Raw genomic sequence first — 12,304 nt, forward strand, 5'->3', positions numbered from 1 at the left:
AAATAAGATGCTGGCTTCAGGACCAAAGAATATCTATGTTATTATTATTATTATATTAAGAAAGTATCTTAAGTAAGTACTTTTTATCAGGAATGGTTCTGAATTTTGTCCAAGACTTTAACTGCTTCTGTGGACATAATTATGTCTTCCTGGATCTGTAAAAATGTGTATAATATTGATGGATTTTCAGATATTGAATCAACTTTGCTTTCCTGGAATAACTCACACTTGGTCATGACAAATTATTTTCTTCATGTGGTATTGACTTCTACTTGCTAACATTTTATTTGTATTTTTGTCACCCTCTATCCTTAATCTTGGAGAAGGCAATGGCACCCCACTCCAGTACTCTTGCCTGGAAAATGCCATGGACGGAGGAGCCTGGTGAGCTGCAGTCCATGGGGTCGCGAAGAGTCAGACACGACTGAGCGACTTCACTTTCACTTTCCACTTTCATGCACTGGAGAAGGAAATGGCAGCCCACCCCAGTGTTCTTGCCTGGAGAATCCCAGGGACGGGGGAGCCTGGTGGGCTGCCGTCTATGGGGTCGCACAGAGTCGGACACGACTGAAGCGACAGCAGCAGCAGCAGCAGCATCCTTAATCTTTCAGTATATTTCTGTTTTAATTATGCCTCTTCTAGACATCATATTATTGCATATATTTTTTCTATATTCAATCTGTCTTTATCTTTTATATTTGATAAGTTTTGTCTATTTATAATTATTATAGTGACCGTATGTTAGGATTTGGTTTTGTGGTCTTATGCTTTGCTTTTATCGAACTTTTTTTTCTTTTTTGCTTCTTTTTATTCTCTTTTCCTGCTTTCTCTTGGTCATTTTGAGCTTTCTGCCAGTTTAAAAGGTTAAAGACTATATTTTTGTTCTTACTGTGGCTAACCTCAATTTAAAACCTATAATTATGCATATTTACCAGTCGTAGTAAACTTGGCAATATCTTACTGTGTCTTACAATTCAGGACGCTCTGCTCCTGGTTTTGGTCTCCCTCCGCCTTCAGCCCCCATGGTGCTGATATCTTAGTTCTGGACTGCTTCGGACACAGTCTGTTCCCCACTTGGTTCCTATTGTAGACCTTTCCTAGGCATTTCATCACCCTCAGCTCCATGTCTCGTATAGCAGTGCCCTGGATTTGTCTCTTTTCGTGTCTGAATCCTGCCTCCAAGAGCCTTTTTCAGTGGATGGCAACATTTTTGAGGCTTGTATGAGTGAGAATGTTTATATTCTCACATCTGAATGACAATTCAGACTTTAAAAAGCTAACATTCGAAGCCCTTTTCTTTTACTACTTTAAACCCATTAAAGGACGTGTTGCCTGGTGGCATGGTGGACAAGCACCCACCTGCCGATGCAGGGACAAGGGGTTGACCCCTGGTCCGAGAAGATTCCTCATGCATGGAGCAGCTGAGTCCACGCGCCACAGCTGGTGAGCCTGCGTTCTAGAGCCTGAAACTGCCACTACTGAAGCCCATGCACCCTAGAGCCCGGGTTTGGAAACCAGAGGAGCCACTGCAGGGAGAAGGCTGTGTATACTGCGACTAGAGAGTCGCCCCCTTTCTCTCTGCAGCTAGAGAAATCTGGAGCATGGCAGTGAAGACCCAGCACAGCTGAAAATAAATAAAATTATTTTAAAAAACCAAACCCATTACACCAGTATCCTCTTGTAGTGTTTTCCTGCCAAGCTGTCTCTTACTCCTTTGCAGGTAGAGTGAGGATAAAATTCAACCACGAAGCTTCTGCGAGTGGAGGGGCACTTCTAGGAATGAAGCTTGGGCCGCAGATGGAAACCAGAAGGGCCTCGCGTACACGGAGACACCCTTCTCCAGGGGACCTTCCCAACCCAGGGATCGAACCCAGGTCTCCCGCATTGCAGGCGGATTCTTTACCCGTTCAGCTACCAGGGAAGCCCAAAATGGAGACACAGGCTCTACTTACTGGCTGGTTGTTTAATCACCCTGCTTACAGATGCGTAATTCTCTCTCTCTGGAAGCCTTTAGAGTTTTCTCCTTGCATCTGATGTTCGTGGGTTTTGTTTTAGCACTTCTTGTGTGGATTTGCTGTCGTTCCCCCATCTATGAATTCTTTCCGTGTGATCCCGTCTTCCTCCATCCCTCCCTGCCCCCCACCCTCCTCCTCTCTTTCCCTCCCTCCCTCCCTCCCTTCCCTCAGTCTGTGTCTCTGTGACTCCTGCTGTAACCTCTCTTCTGGACTTGTTATTGTAGTCAAACGTAGAGCTACTCATCCTGCCTACAGGAGCTGTTTCAGTCCAAGTGAAATGGATTTATTATCGCAAATTTTTTAAAAGGCATTTTGTTTTATCCCCCTATCTCCAGCACATTTTAACGTTCAAATGCTTCTGCAGCCGTAGGCACTCTGGGCCTGGGGAGTCAGGAGCCCCACCCCTCGGCCTTCCTAAAAGGTATTCGCCTTTATGATCATAAAAGGTATTTCCAGATGCCTGTGGCGCTACTGCTGTCTCTCCAGGAATTGTGGACATGAAGTCTCAGACTCCACGTTCCTTGTCTCAGGATGGCTAGAGCCCCTGACCACAAACAGCAGAATCTCCTTGGACCAGTCTAAGCAGAAAAGGGATTTAGTAAATGCTACAAGATCCGTCAGAGAATTGTGCAGAATGGGAGTGTGTTTTAAGACTGTGCTTCCAGGACCAACACCTGGGCGGTGTGACGGGCGAGGAAAGGTGAGAAGCTGGTTCCCTGATCAGTGGCGGGGCCTCTGCTGCCAGAACCGGCCTGTCTTCTCAGTGATGAAGCTGCCCGCACGCGGGCCCGTACAGTGGACGTTCTGTAAGGAGCCTGCTTCTGGGGCACGCATGTGGGAGGCCGGGGGGCAGAGGGAGCCCCAACCTCGCCCCCTGCCTGCCGGCTGCCAGGGAGGCCTGTGAGGAAACGGGAAGTTTGAGGACTTCCTAAAATACACAAAGGCTGCTTGAATCCTTATGGGCTCTGGTTACAGGAGAGGTTCGCCAGGAGCCCCCAAGGAGCCTACAAGCCAACAGAGGAGGAAGACCAGCAAACCTCCCAGAACTGCCCCTAGGAGAACGGGAACGGAACCCAGATATTACGTCCAACCTAAGACAGCTCTGCCAACCAGGAACGTGTTCACATTTCTCCGCGTGCTTGCCTAATTCTCCCATCTGCAGGAAAAGGAAGCCTTTTAAATTAAATTTGCAGAGTTGTCTCTCATATGTTCAAGAAGTCTTCAGATGATTTTAAACAAGCTGTAAGCCTGCCAGTTCCACGGAGAGATGACCTCATTGATCAGGGGAGCTTTCAGAGCATCCGTTTAGGAAAAGCAACTGCTAAGATTCAATGCCCGCTCAGGAGGCTTAGGTACCCAAATTGTGTTGAAAGACTTACTCTTTGCTCTAAGTAGCAACTTCTGAAAACTTTACTAAACAACTGTGAGGTCATGTAATTCTTAATTAGGCTTTCAGAAGAAAGGGGAATGCGCTTGTGTTTAAATGAAGCAAAACTGGAAAGACTGGATCCATGCACTGTAGACTGTCATTATCACCTACACCGTCGTGTTGTATCTCCAGCGCTGGTTTCCAGACGCCGAGGACGGATGTCGGCAGGCCCAGGGCTGGTGACAGGAGCCTGCTTTAACAGCTTCACCTGTGCTCTGCTCTCACTCTTGGCCAGAAGCAAAGACACTGCAGTGAAATGCAGTGAAATTCACTGCCGCACGCGCTGGCCTTCCGTCCGTCTCATGCTGACCTTTACCCTCCCTCTTGGCAGAACTTGTGCCAAGCGTGGTGCTACAGTTACAAATTAAGCAAATGCAGTCAGAGAACTCTTGGGGTTTTGGTTGTGTTTTTAAGTACCTAACTACAATTATTATAAGGTTTGAGGTGGGTGAACTACTTAGGGGGTGTTTGCTTATGCTAGAAAATATATGTGCGTATGCAAGCTCAGTCATTTCAGCTGTGTCTGACTCTTTGTGACCCCATGGACTGTGGCCTGCCAGGCTCCTCTGTCCATGGAATTTCCCAGGCAAGAATACTGGAGTGGGTTGCCGTTTTCTACTCCAGGGGATCTTCCTGACCCAGGGATTGAACCTGTGTCTCTTGTGTCTCCTGCACTGCAGGTGGATTCTTTACCCGATGAGCCACCAGGGAAGCCCAGAAAATATACAGAGGAAGCAAAGCTTGCATTTTGACTTTTGAATGAAGAGAGGATTTCAGATCCAAAAGAGAGAGAGAGAGAGAGAGCGAGCTTGCTTTTACACATGTTGTTTTTGCTTATCCTGCGGAATCTTTCTAATAAAAAATACTTTATTTGCTTGGCTGCCACAGGTCTTAGTCGTGGCACGCGAGCTCAGCTGTGGCGTGTGGGGTCCAGTTCCCCGACCGGGAGCGAAGCCAGGCCCCCTGCACTGGCAGCACAGTCTTAGTCCTGGACCGCCAGGGAAGTGCCTATCCTGCAGAATCTTGAGACCATCTGTCTCCTCAAGCTCTGCCTACAAGAAAAGTAAAGGGACTGCACAAGGTCTAGAGGATATCATCTGAGAATTATGTGAGTGTGTGCAATGTAAACCTTGGTGTGAAAATACAGGGCCTAGTGTGCAGAAAATTTGGTTCAGTTCAGTTCAGTCGCTCAGTCATGTCCGACTCTTAGCGACCCCATGGACTGCAGCCTACTGGGCTCCTCTGTCCATGGGATTTTCCAGGCAAGAGTACTGGAGTACTGGAGTGGGCTGCCATTGCCTTCTCCGAGGTTGTAACATTACTAGAAGCTAAATGTCAAAAGGTAGAGTTGATTTGTTTAGCCAGAACCCTTGAATGTAGACAGACCTTACCGTCTACACTGAAGAATTGACGAGATCATAGATACTGAATTGGCTGGACAGTCGTGTGATTCTTGGCCTGATTTCCAGTTTCCTGTCCTGGGAACACGAGCCCAGAGCTTCCTCTTCTAAGAACTACCAGCTGCTGGAATGCAAAAGCCTTCACACTGAGAATACACGCAAACACCTGTGCTGGACTCTACATTGGGTAAGTGTTCACGTAGCAGAGAGGAAAGACTGTCTCCAGTGAATCTAGAACTATTACTTGGAACTTACATATTGAGGACACGCACTCCAAGGACAAAGAGCAAGGGCAATTGCCCAGCTGGCGTTCAGTAGTTTCACTGTTTGCTGGAATAATGGAACGATTGAGAAACTACTTTATATTGTTGGGTAAAGCAATTAAGGAATGAAATGCTTGTGTTAGAAATAATGCAATTCGGTATAAATGATTCGATCACGAAATGAAAGAAATTAAGTAGAAGTACTCTACAAGTAGTGACCTGACCTGCCTCTTAAGAAACCTGTATGCAGGTCAAGAAGCAACAGTTAGAACTGGATATGGAACAACAGACTGGTTCCAAATAGGGAAAGGAGGACGTCAAGGCTGTATATTGTCACCCTGCTGATTTAACTTCTATGCAGAGTACATCATGGGAAACACTGGGCTGGGAGAAGCACAAGCTGGAATCAAGATTGCTGGGAGAAATATCAATAACCTCAGATATGCAGATGACACCACCCTTATGACAGAAAGAGAAGAGGAACTAAAAAGCCTCTTGATGAAAGTGAAAGAGGAGAGTGAAAAAGTTTGCTTAAAGCTCAACATTCAGAAAATGAAGATCATGGCATCTGGCCCCATCACTTCATGGCAAATAGATGGGGAAACAGTTGAAACAGTGGCTGACTTCATTTTCTCGGGCTCCAAAATCACTGCAGATGGTGACTGCAGCCATGAAATTAAAAGATGCTTACTCCTTGGAAGAAAAGTTATGACCAATCTAGACAGTATATTGAAAAGCAGAGACATTACTTTGCCAACAAAGGTCCGTCTAGTCAACACTATGGTTTTTCCAGTAGTCATGGATGGATGTGAGAGTTTGATTATAAGGAAAGCTGAGTGCCAAAGAATTGATGCTTTCGAACTGTGGTGTTGGAGAAGACTCTTGAGAGTCCCTTGGACTGCAAGGAGATCCAACCAGTCCATCCTAAAGGAGATCAGTCCTGGGTGTTCATTGGAAGGACTGATGTTGAGGTTGAAACTCCAATACTTTGTCTACTTGATGTGAAGAGCTGACTCATTGGAAAAGCCCCTGATGCTGGGAAAGATTGAAGGTGACAGGAGAAGGGGACAACAGAGGGTGAGATGGTTAGATGGCATCACCGACTCAATGGACATGAGTTTGAGTCAGCTCCGGGAGTTGGTGATGGACAGGGAGGCCTGGCGTGCTGTGGTCCATGGGGTCTCAAAGAGTTGGACATGAATGAGCGACTAAACTGAACTGAACTGAATTCAACAAGAATTGACAGGGAAATATCAGTGTGAGCGCATGATTTTTTTTCAAAGTCCTTTTGAGTGCTGTGGGCTGAACTGGCCAAGACACCCTGTGCCTCCGGCAGCAGGAGGGAGCTGGGCTGGCGTGTGGGTTGCTGACACACTCCCCACCGGAAGAGGGGGGTCTTCACGATGGGGCTGGGAAGTCGGGGGCACTCGTGCCGGGCTTAGTGCGATCAAAGCAGAGAGACTTGGACAGGGGCTCCCAGAGGCCAAAGTGATACCATTGACCGAAAACAGTAAACATCACTGACGAAAACATTCAGTCTATGACAGTTCCTGAGACGGCTCTGCTCAAAAGGGAAAACGGAAAAAACATGTCAAAATAATCTGTTACAACTGAAATGGCTACTGAACCAATTATACTCGAAAAATCGAGCAGAAAAGGAGAGTTGAGTATTTATCCTGCTTCTTCACTGGGGCCCATGTCCAGGTGTAAGTGGATAGTTTAGTTAATGGAATAAAGCGCTGCCTTATAGCAAAGCTCTGATAACTAGGCATAGAAAACCGCCGTCCAGCTGCCCTTGTGACTGTCTAGGTGAGACTTACCAGTTGGGGCTGGTACCACCCTTCTGCCGCCGGGTCAGCCTCTGCCCTCCTCGTGCCCTGCGGCTCCAAGGCCAGGACCCTGCCCGGGTGACAGACGCCTCGTGTGACTCTGCTCCGTCCGCTCTCTCCAGGCCTGAAAACCGAGTTCTTCTGAGACAGTGACAGGCTGCGGAAGCGCTCCCGTGTGACTTCGGGTTTCGGGACCTCAGATTGTGTGACTACTTGTGTTTTGGACACCCTCAGCCAAACCCCCTGCACAAACACATCTGAGAAGATGGCTGAGAAGTCCCGGGTGAAAACGTAAGAAGGCACAGTCCCTGAGCCCGGCCGGAGGTCCCAAGTGGCCCTGTGGCGGGCGGGAGCAGCCTTTGGAGGAGGTGTGGGGCACGGCCAGCGAGGCGGGAGGAATGTCACCGAAGGGGCCTGTGGATTTCCCGGCCGCCACGTCTGTGCCTGGGACGTGCAGGTCCAGCCCAGGACAGTGCAGGACACTCGTCACGGCCCCAACCTCTGCCCCGTGACCCGTCAGAGAAACGAAGTGTCCTGTGGACGAAGCCCTCATGGCCCTTTGACATGTGACAGTCGACGTCACTCATCATGGAAGTGTCACAGTGCAGGCTTCGAACCCCGCGTTTTATTATTTGAAATGAACAACACTTTGAGCCCTGGAGTATTATTTTCACACAGAACATTATACGTGGCAGTTTAAAAAATTGAAAATGTGTTGCTACTGTTGACTAAAAAAAGATGTACAACTAGAGAGTTGTGAGTTAAGTTTTATTTAGGGCACAATGAGGCCTGCAGCCCAGGAGGCAGCATCTCAGAGAGCTCTGAGAGTCTGCTCCAAAGTGGCAGTGGGGAAAGTCAGTATAGAAGGTTTTGGTGAAGGGGGAGTTCACTACTGTGAACATTTTACAAAAGGTTTCTGTTAGTCATGAGGGTCTGGCATCACCATGAAGGGATTTAATGTTTCTCTAGATATGCCAGGATTGAGATCATAAAATCTGTTCCTAAAAACATTCAACTATCTAAAGACCCATCCCACCAGATTCCCTGGAGGACAGAGTGCCTCCCTCCAGCCTGAACTCCCTCGGGGGCTGTTGAAACTCCACAGCTATGGCAGCACGGGGTCAATCTCCATGGAGGCAGATGGCAAAGGCCTTTGTTGTTCTGGCACTGGCAATGCTCTTGGTAAGTGCCAATTTGTAGTTGACACTACCAACCCGAACTTGGGTCTCCTCGCCCGCACAGTAAAGCCGACACACTGACCCTGGGCTGTGGGGAGGAACGGGCAGTGTTCACTGCAGGTGATGAGCAAGGAGTCTGCACAGCTGGCGCTCCATACAGCCCAGCTTCCTGGGGGTTTCAGCAAAGCCTTTACAGGCCAGATGAGGGAGGGGGTCCCAGGGAGTGTGATCAGTTCTCTGATTGGTTGATGGTGAGGTCACAGGGAGGGGTCAGGTGTTCACATGATCAACCCTCAGGCACCGATATGTCTGGGGACCATGTGCTCTTGGTCTAGTAGTTGACTTCTTCCTTTTGGAGGGGGTTTAAAAGAAATAGAGGAAAATAACAGAATGGGAAAGACTAGAGATCTCTTCAAGAAAATTAAAGATACCAAGGGAACACTTCATGCAAAGATGGGCTCGATAAAGGACAGAAATGGTATGGACCTAACAGAAGCAGAAAATATTAAGAAAAGGTGGCAAGAATACACAGAAGAGGAGAAGGAAATGGCAACCCACTCCAGTGTTCTTGGCTGGAGAATCCCAGGGACGGGGGAGCCTGGTGGGCTGCCGTCTATGGGGTCGCACAGAGTCGGACACGACTGAAGTGACTTAGTAGCAGCAGTACTTCATATGAACAAGCATGTAAAGTATGGTTATCAAATTCAGGAATTTAACATTAATATTTTCATCTAATCTATAGTCCTTGTTCCAGTTCCATTTGTTGTCCCATTGGTAAATTTTTTTACAGCTACAGGATCTAACCCAGGATCATATGTTAGATTATCATGACTCTAATCTGGACCAGTTCTTCAGCCTTTCTTTGTCTTTTATAGTATTTGTTTGGAGAATACAGGACAGTTAAAGTATAGGTTATCCTTCAGTTTGGGTTTTTCTGATTCTTCCTTATGGTTAGATTTGGATTATGCAGTATGGGCTGAAATCCTGTGACTGATGTGTCCTCTCAGTGTCATATCTAGGCTCTCAGAATGTCCCCTCACCTCTTACTGGTGATGTTAATTTTATCACTTGAGTAAGATGTTGTCCAGTTTCTCCACTGTATCGTTAAGTTCCTGTTTTAACTTTTGCAATTAGTAGATAATTTGTGAGGAGAAACTTTGAGACCAGGTTGATTGATGTTCTATTCCTTGTCAAACCTTCCCCTCCTAGATTTAGCATCTTTTGATGACTTTTGTCTGAATAAATTTTTACTGCGATGTTTACCAAATTGTGATTTTTCTACCTGCATTATTCTTTCTATATTAATTAGTTGTCATACTACTCTAAAGAAAAGGTTTCCTTTTATCTATTTATCATAAGTGTAGAATAAATGCTTTTTTTCTGATCACTTAAAAAAAAAAAAAAGAATACACAGAAGAACTGTACAAAAAAGAGCTTCACGACCCAGATAATCACGATGGTGTGATCAGTCACCTAGAGCCAGACATCCTGGAATGTGAAGTCAAGTGGGCCTTAGAAAGCATCACTACAAACAAAGCTAGTGGAGGTGATGGAATTCCAGTTGAGCTATTTCAAATCCTGAAAGAGGATGCTGTGAAAGTGCTGCACTCAATATGCCAGCAAATTTGGAAAACTCAGCAGTGGCCACAGGACTGGAAAAATCAGTTTTCATTTCAATCCCAAAGAAAGACAATGCCAAAGAATGCTCAAACTACTGCACAACTGCACTCATCTCACATGCTAATAAAGTAATGCTCAAAATTCTCCAAGCCAGGCTTCAGTAGTACATGAACCGTGAAATTTCAGATGTTCAAGCTGGATTTAGAAAAGGCAGAGGAACCAGACATCAAATTGCCAACATCTGCTGGATCATCGAAAAAGCAAGAGAGTTCCAGAAAAACATCTATTTCTGCTCTATTGACTATGCCAAAGCCTTTGACTGTGTGGATCACAATAAACTGTGGAAAATCCTGAAAGAGATGGGAATACCAGACCACCTGACCTGCCTCTTGAGACACCTGTACGCAGGTCAGGAAGCAACAGAACTGGACATGGAACAACAGACTGGTTCCAATAGGGAAAGGAGTACGTCAAGGCTGTATATTGTCACCCTGCTTATTTAACTTATATGCAGAGTACATCATGAGAAATGCTGGGCTGGAAGAAACACAAGCTGGAATCAAGATTGCCGGGAGAAATCTCAATAACCTCAGATATGCAGATGACACCACCCTCATGGCAGAAAGTGAAGAGGAACTAAAACGCCTGTTGATTGAAAGTGAAAGAGGAGAGTGAAAAAGTTGGCTTAAAGCTCAACATTCAGAAAACGAAGATCATGGCATCCAGTCCCATCACTTCATGGCAAATAGATGGGGAAACAGTAGAAACAGTGTCAGACTTTATTTTACTGAAGATGGTGATTGCAGCCATGAAATTAGAAGACACTTACTCCTTGGAAGGAAAGTTATGACCAACCTAGATAGCATATTGAAAAGAAGAGACATTACTTTGCCAACAAAGGTCCATCTAGTCAAGGCTATGGTTTTTCCAGTGATCATTTATGGATGTGAAAGTTGGACAGTGAAGAAAGCTGAGCGCCGAAGAATTGATGCTTTTGAACTGTGGTGTTGGAGAAGACTCTTGAGAGTCCCTTGGACTGCAAGGAGATCCAACCAGTCCATTCTAAAGGAGATCAGTCCTGCGTGTACATTGGAAGGACTGATGCTGAAGCTGAAACTCCAGTACTTTGGCCACCTCATGTGAAGAGTTGACTCATTGGAAAAGACCCTGATGCTGGGAGGGATTGGGGGCAGGAGGAGAAGGGGACGACAGAGAATGAGATGGCTGGATGGCATCACTGACTCGATGGACATGAGTTTCAGTGAACTCCGGGAGTTGGTGATGGACAGGGAGGCCTGGTGTGCTACAGTTCATGGAGTCACAAAGAGTTGGACATGACTGAGTGACTGAACTGAACTGAACTAGCATCCATGAGACAGCTCAGGAATGAGCACCAGAGACGTCATCTGGGGGCTTGTGAGGGGGCTCAGCGAAGGACCTGGGGGAGGGTCCACCCTGGAAGGCCCATCAGGTCCTGCTCCATTGGGATTTTAGAGTAATCACATTTGTACCAAACCAAGCCCTGTGTTTTCCTGTTTTAGTTATTGCCGTTGTTATTACTCTGCATGTAACCATATATACGGTTAACATATTTAGATATTCATGTTGGCTTGGTGTTCTCTACTCACACTCCGCCTAGTACCCAGATGCGATGCCCTGCGGGCACCCTGCAGGGAGCAGGCACTGCACCCGGAGGGCAGATCAAATAGCCACCACATTCTGTGATAACTCACTTTTCATGTCGCCCCAAGACAAGGCCTGGTACGTTCACAGGAGGAGCACAGAGCTGGAAGGCCCGGAGTCCGCGCTCCCAGGAGGGTTCCGCCCAGCCCGCTGGGAGAAAGAAGTTTTCATACCCTTTGACCAGCCTCTCGGATGAGCTTTTTACTCACAAACGGAATGCCCGCTTGTTCTGAGTGTCCTTTCTGCTAATGATGCACCGGTCATTTTAAAGGAACCAAGAACCTTTAAGAGAGGAAGTCTGGTTCTGGGACACAGCTGTCCTGTTGGTGCTGATGCTGTGTTAGGAGCTGGATTCCAGCCAGCAACGCTGCACCCACACCTTTTCTCATCGTTCTGGGGTCCGGGCGTGTGTCCTCGCCGGGACTCTGCACAGACCCCGTCGGGAAGCTGGCCCCCAGGGCCCCTCAGCGCCCGCTCTGATGTGGGCCGTGCACCTCTCGGGGCCCATGGGCCCCTTCCCCGAGCCCCGTGCCCAGCACACACCCTGGTCGTCCATGTCCACTCTGGGCAGAAGTGGCCCTGCCGGCCCGTCCGCGTTTCCTCAGCAGGTGCCCCAGGTGTGAGAGCTGGCAGATGGTATCAGTCTCCCAACTGTCACCTTGAGCTACTCGGGCTCCTCGATGGCACTAGAGACGGGTAGGGCAGGTTCTCCAAGGTGCAAGGGGGAGGGGAGGATCCCAGAGCACAGACTCCCAGTGGTGGCTCCGGACTGGACAGGCTGTGAGGCTGCTTCATATGCTCCTGGGTGGTGTGCGTTGCTTACAAGTTGTTACGTGTGCAACCGGTCCAGCAGAAGGCGCTGTTTAATTAAGCCCATCCAGGCTCAG

This window comes from Bos indicus x Bos taurus, chromosome 9 (genome assembly GCF_003369695.1).
Source record: "Bos indicus x Bos taurus breed Angus x Brahman F1 hybrid chromosome 9, Bos_hybrid_MaternalHap_v2.0, whole genome shotgun sequence".
NCBI classification, from domain to species: domain Eukaryota; kingdom Metazoa; phylum Chordata; class Mammalia; order Artiodactyla; family Bovidae; genus Bos; species Bos indicus x Bos taurus.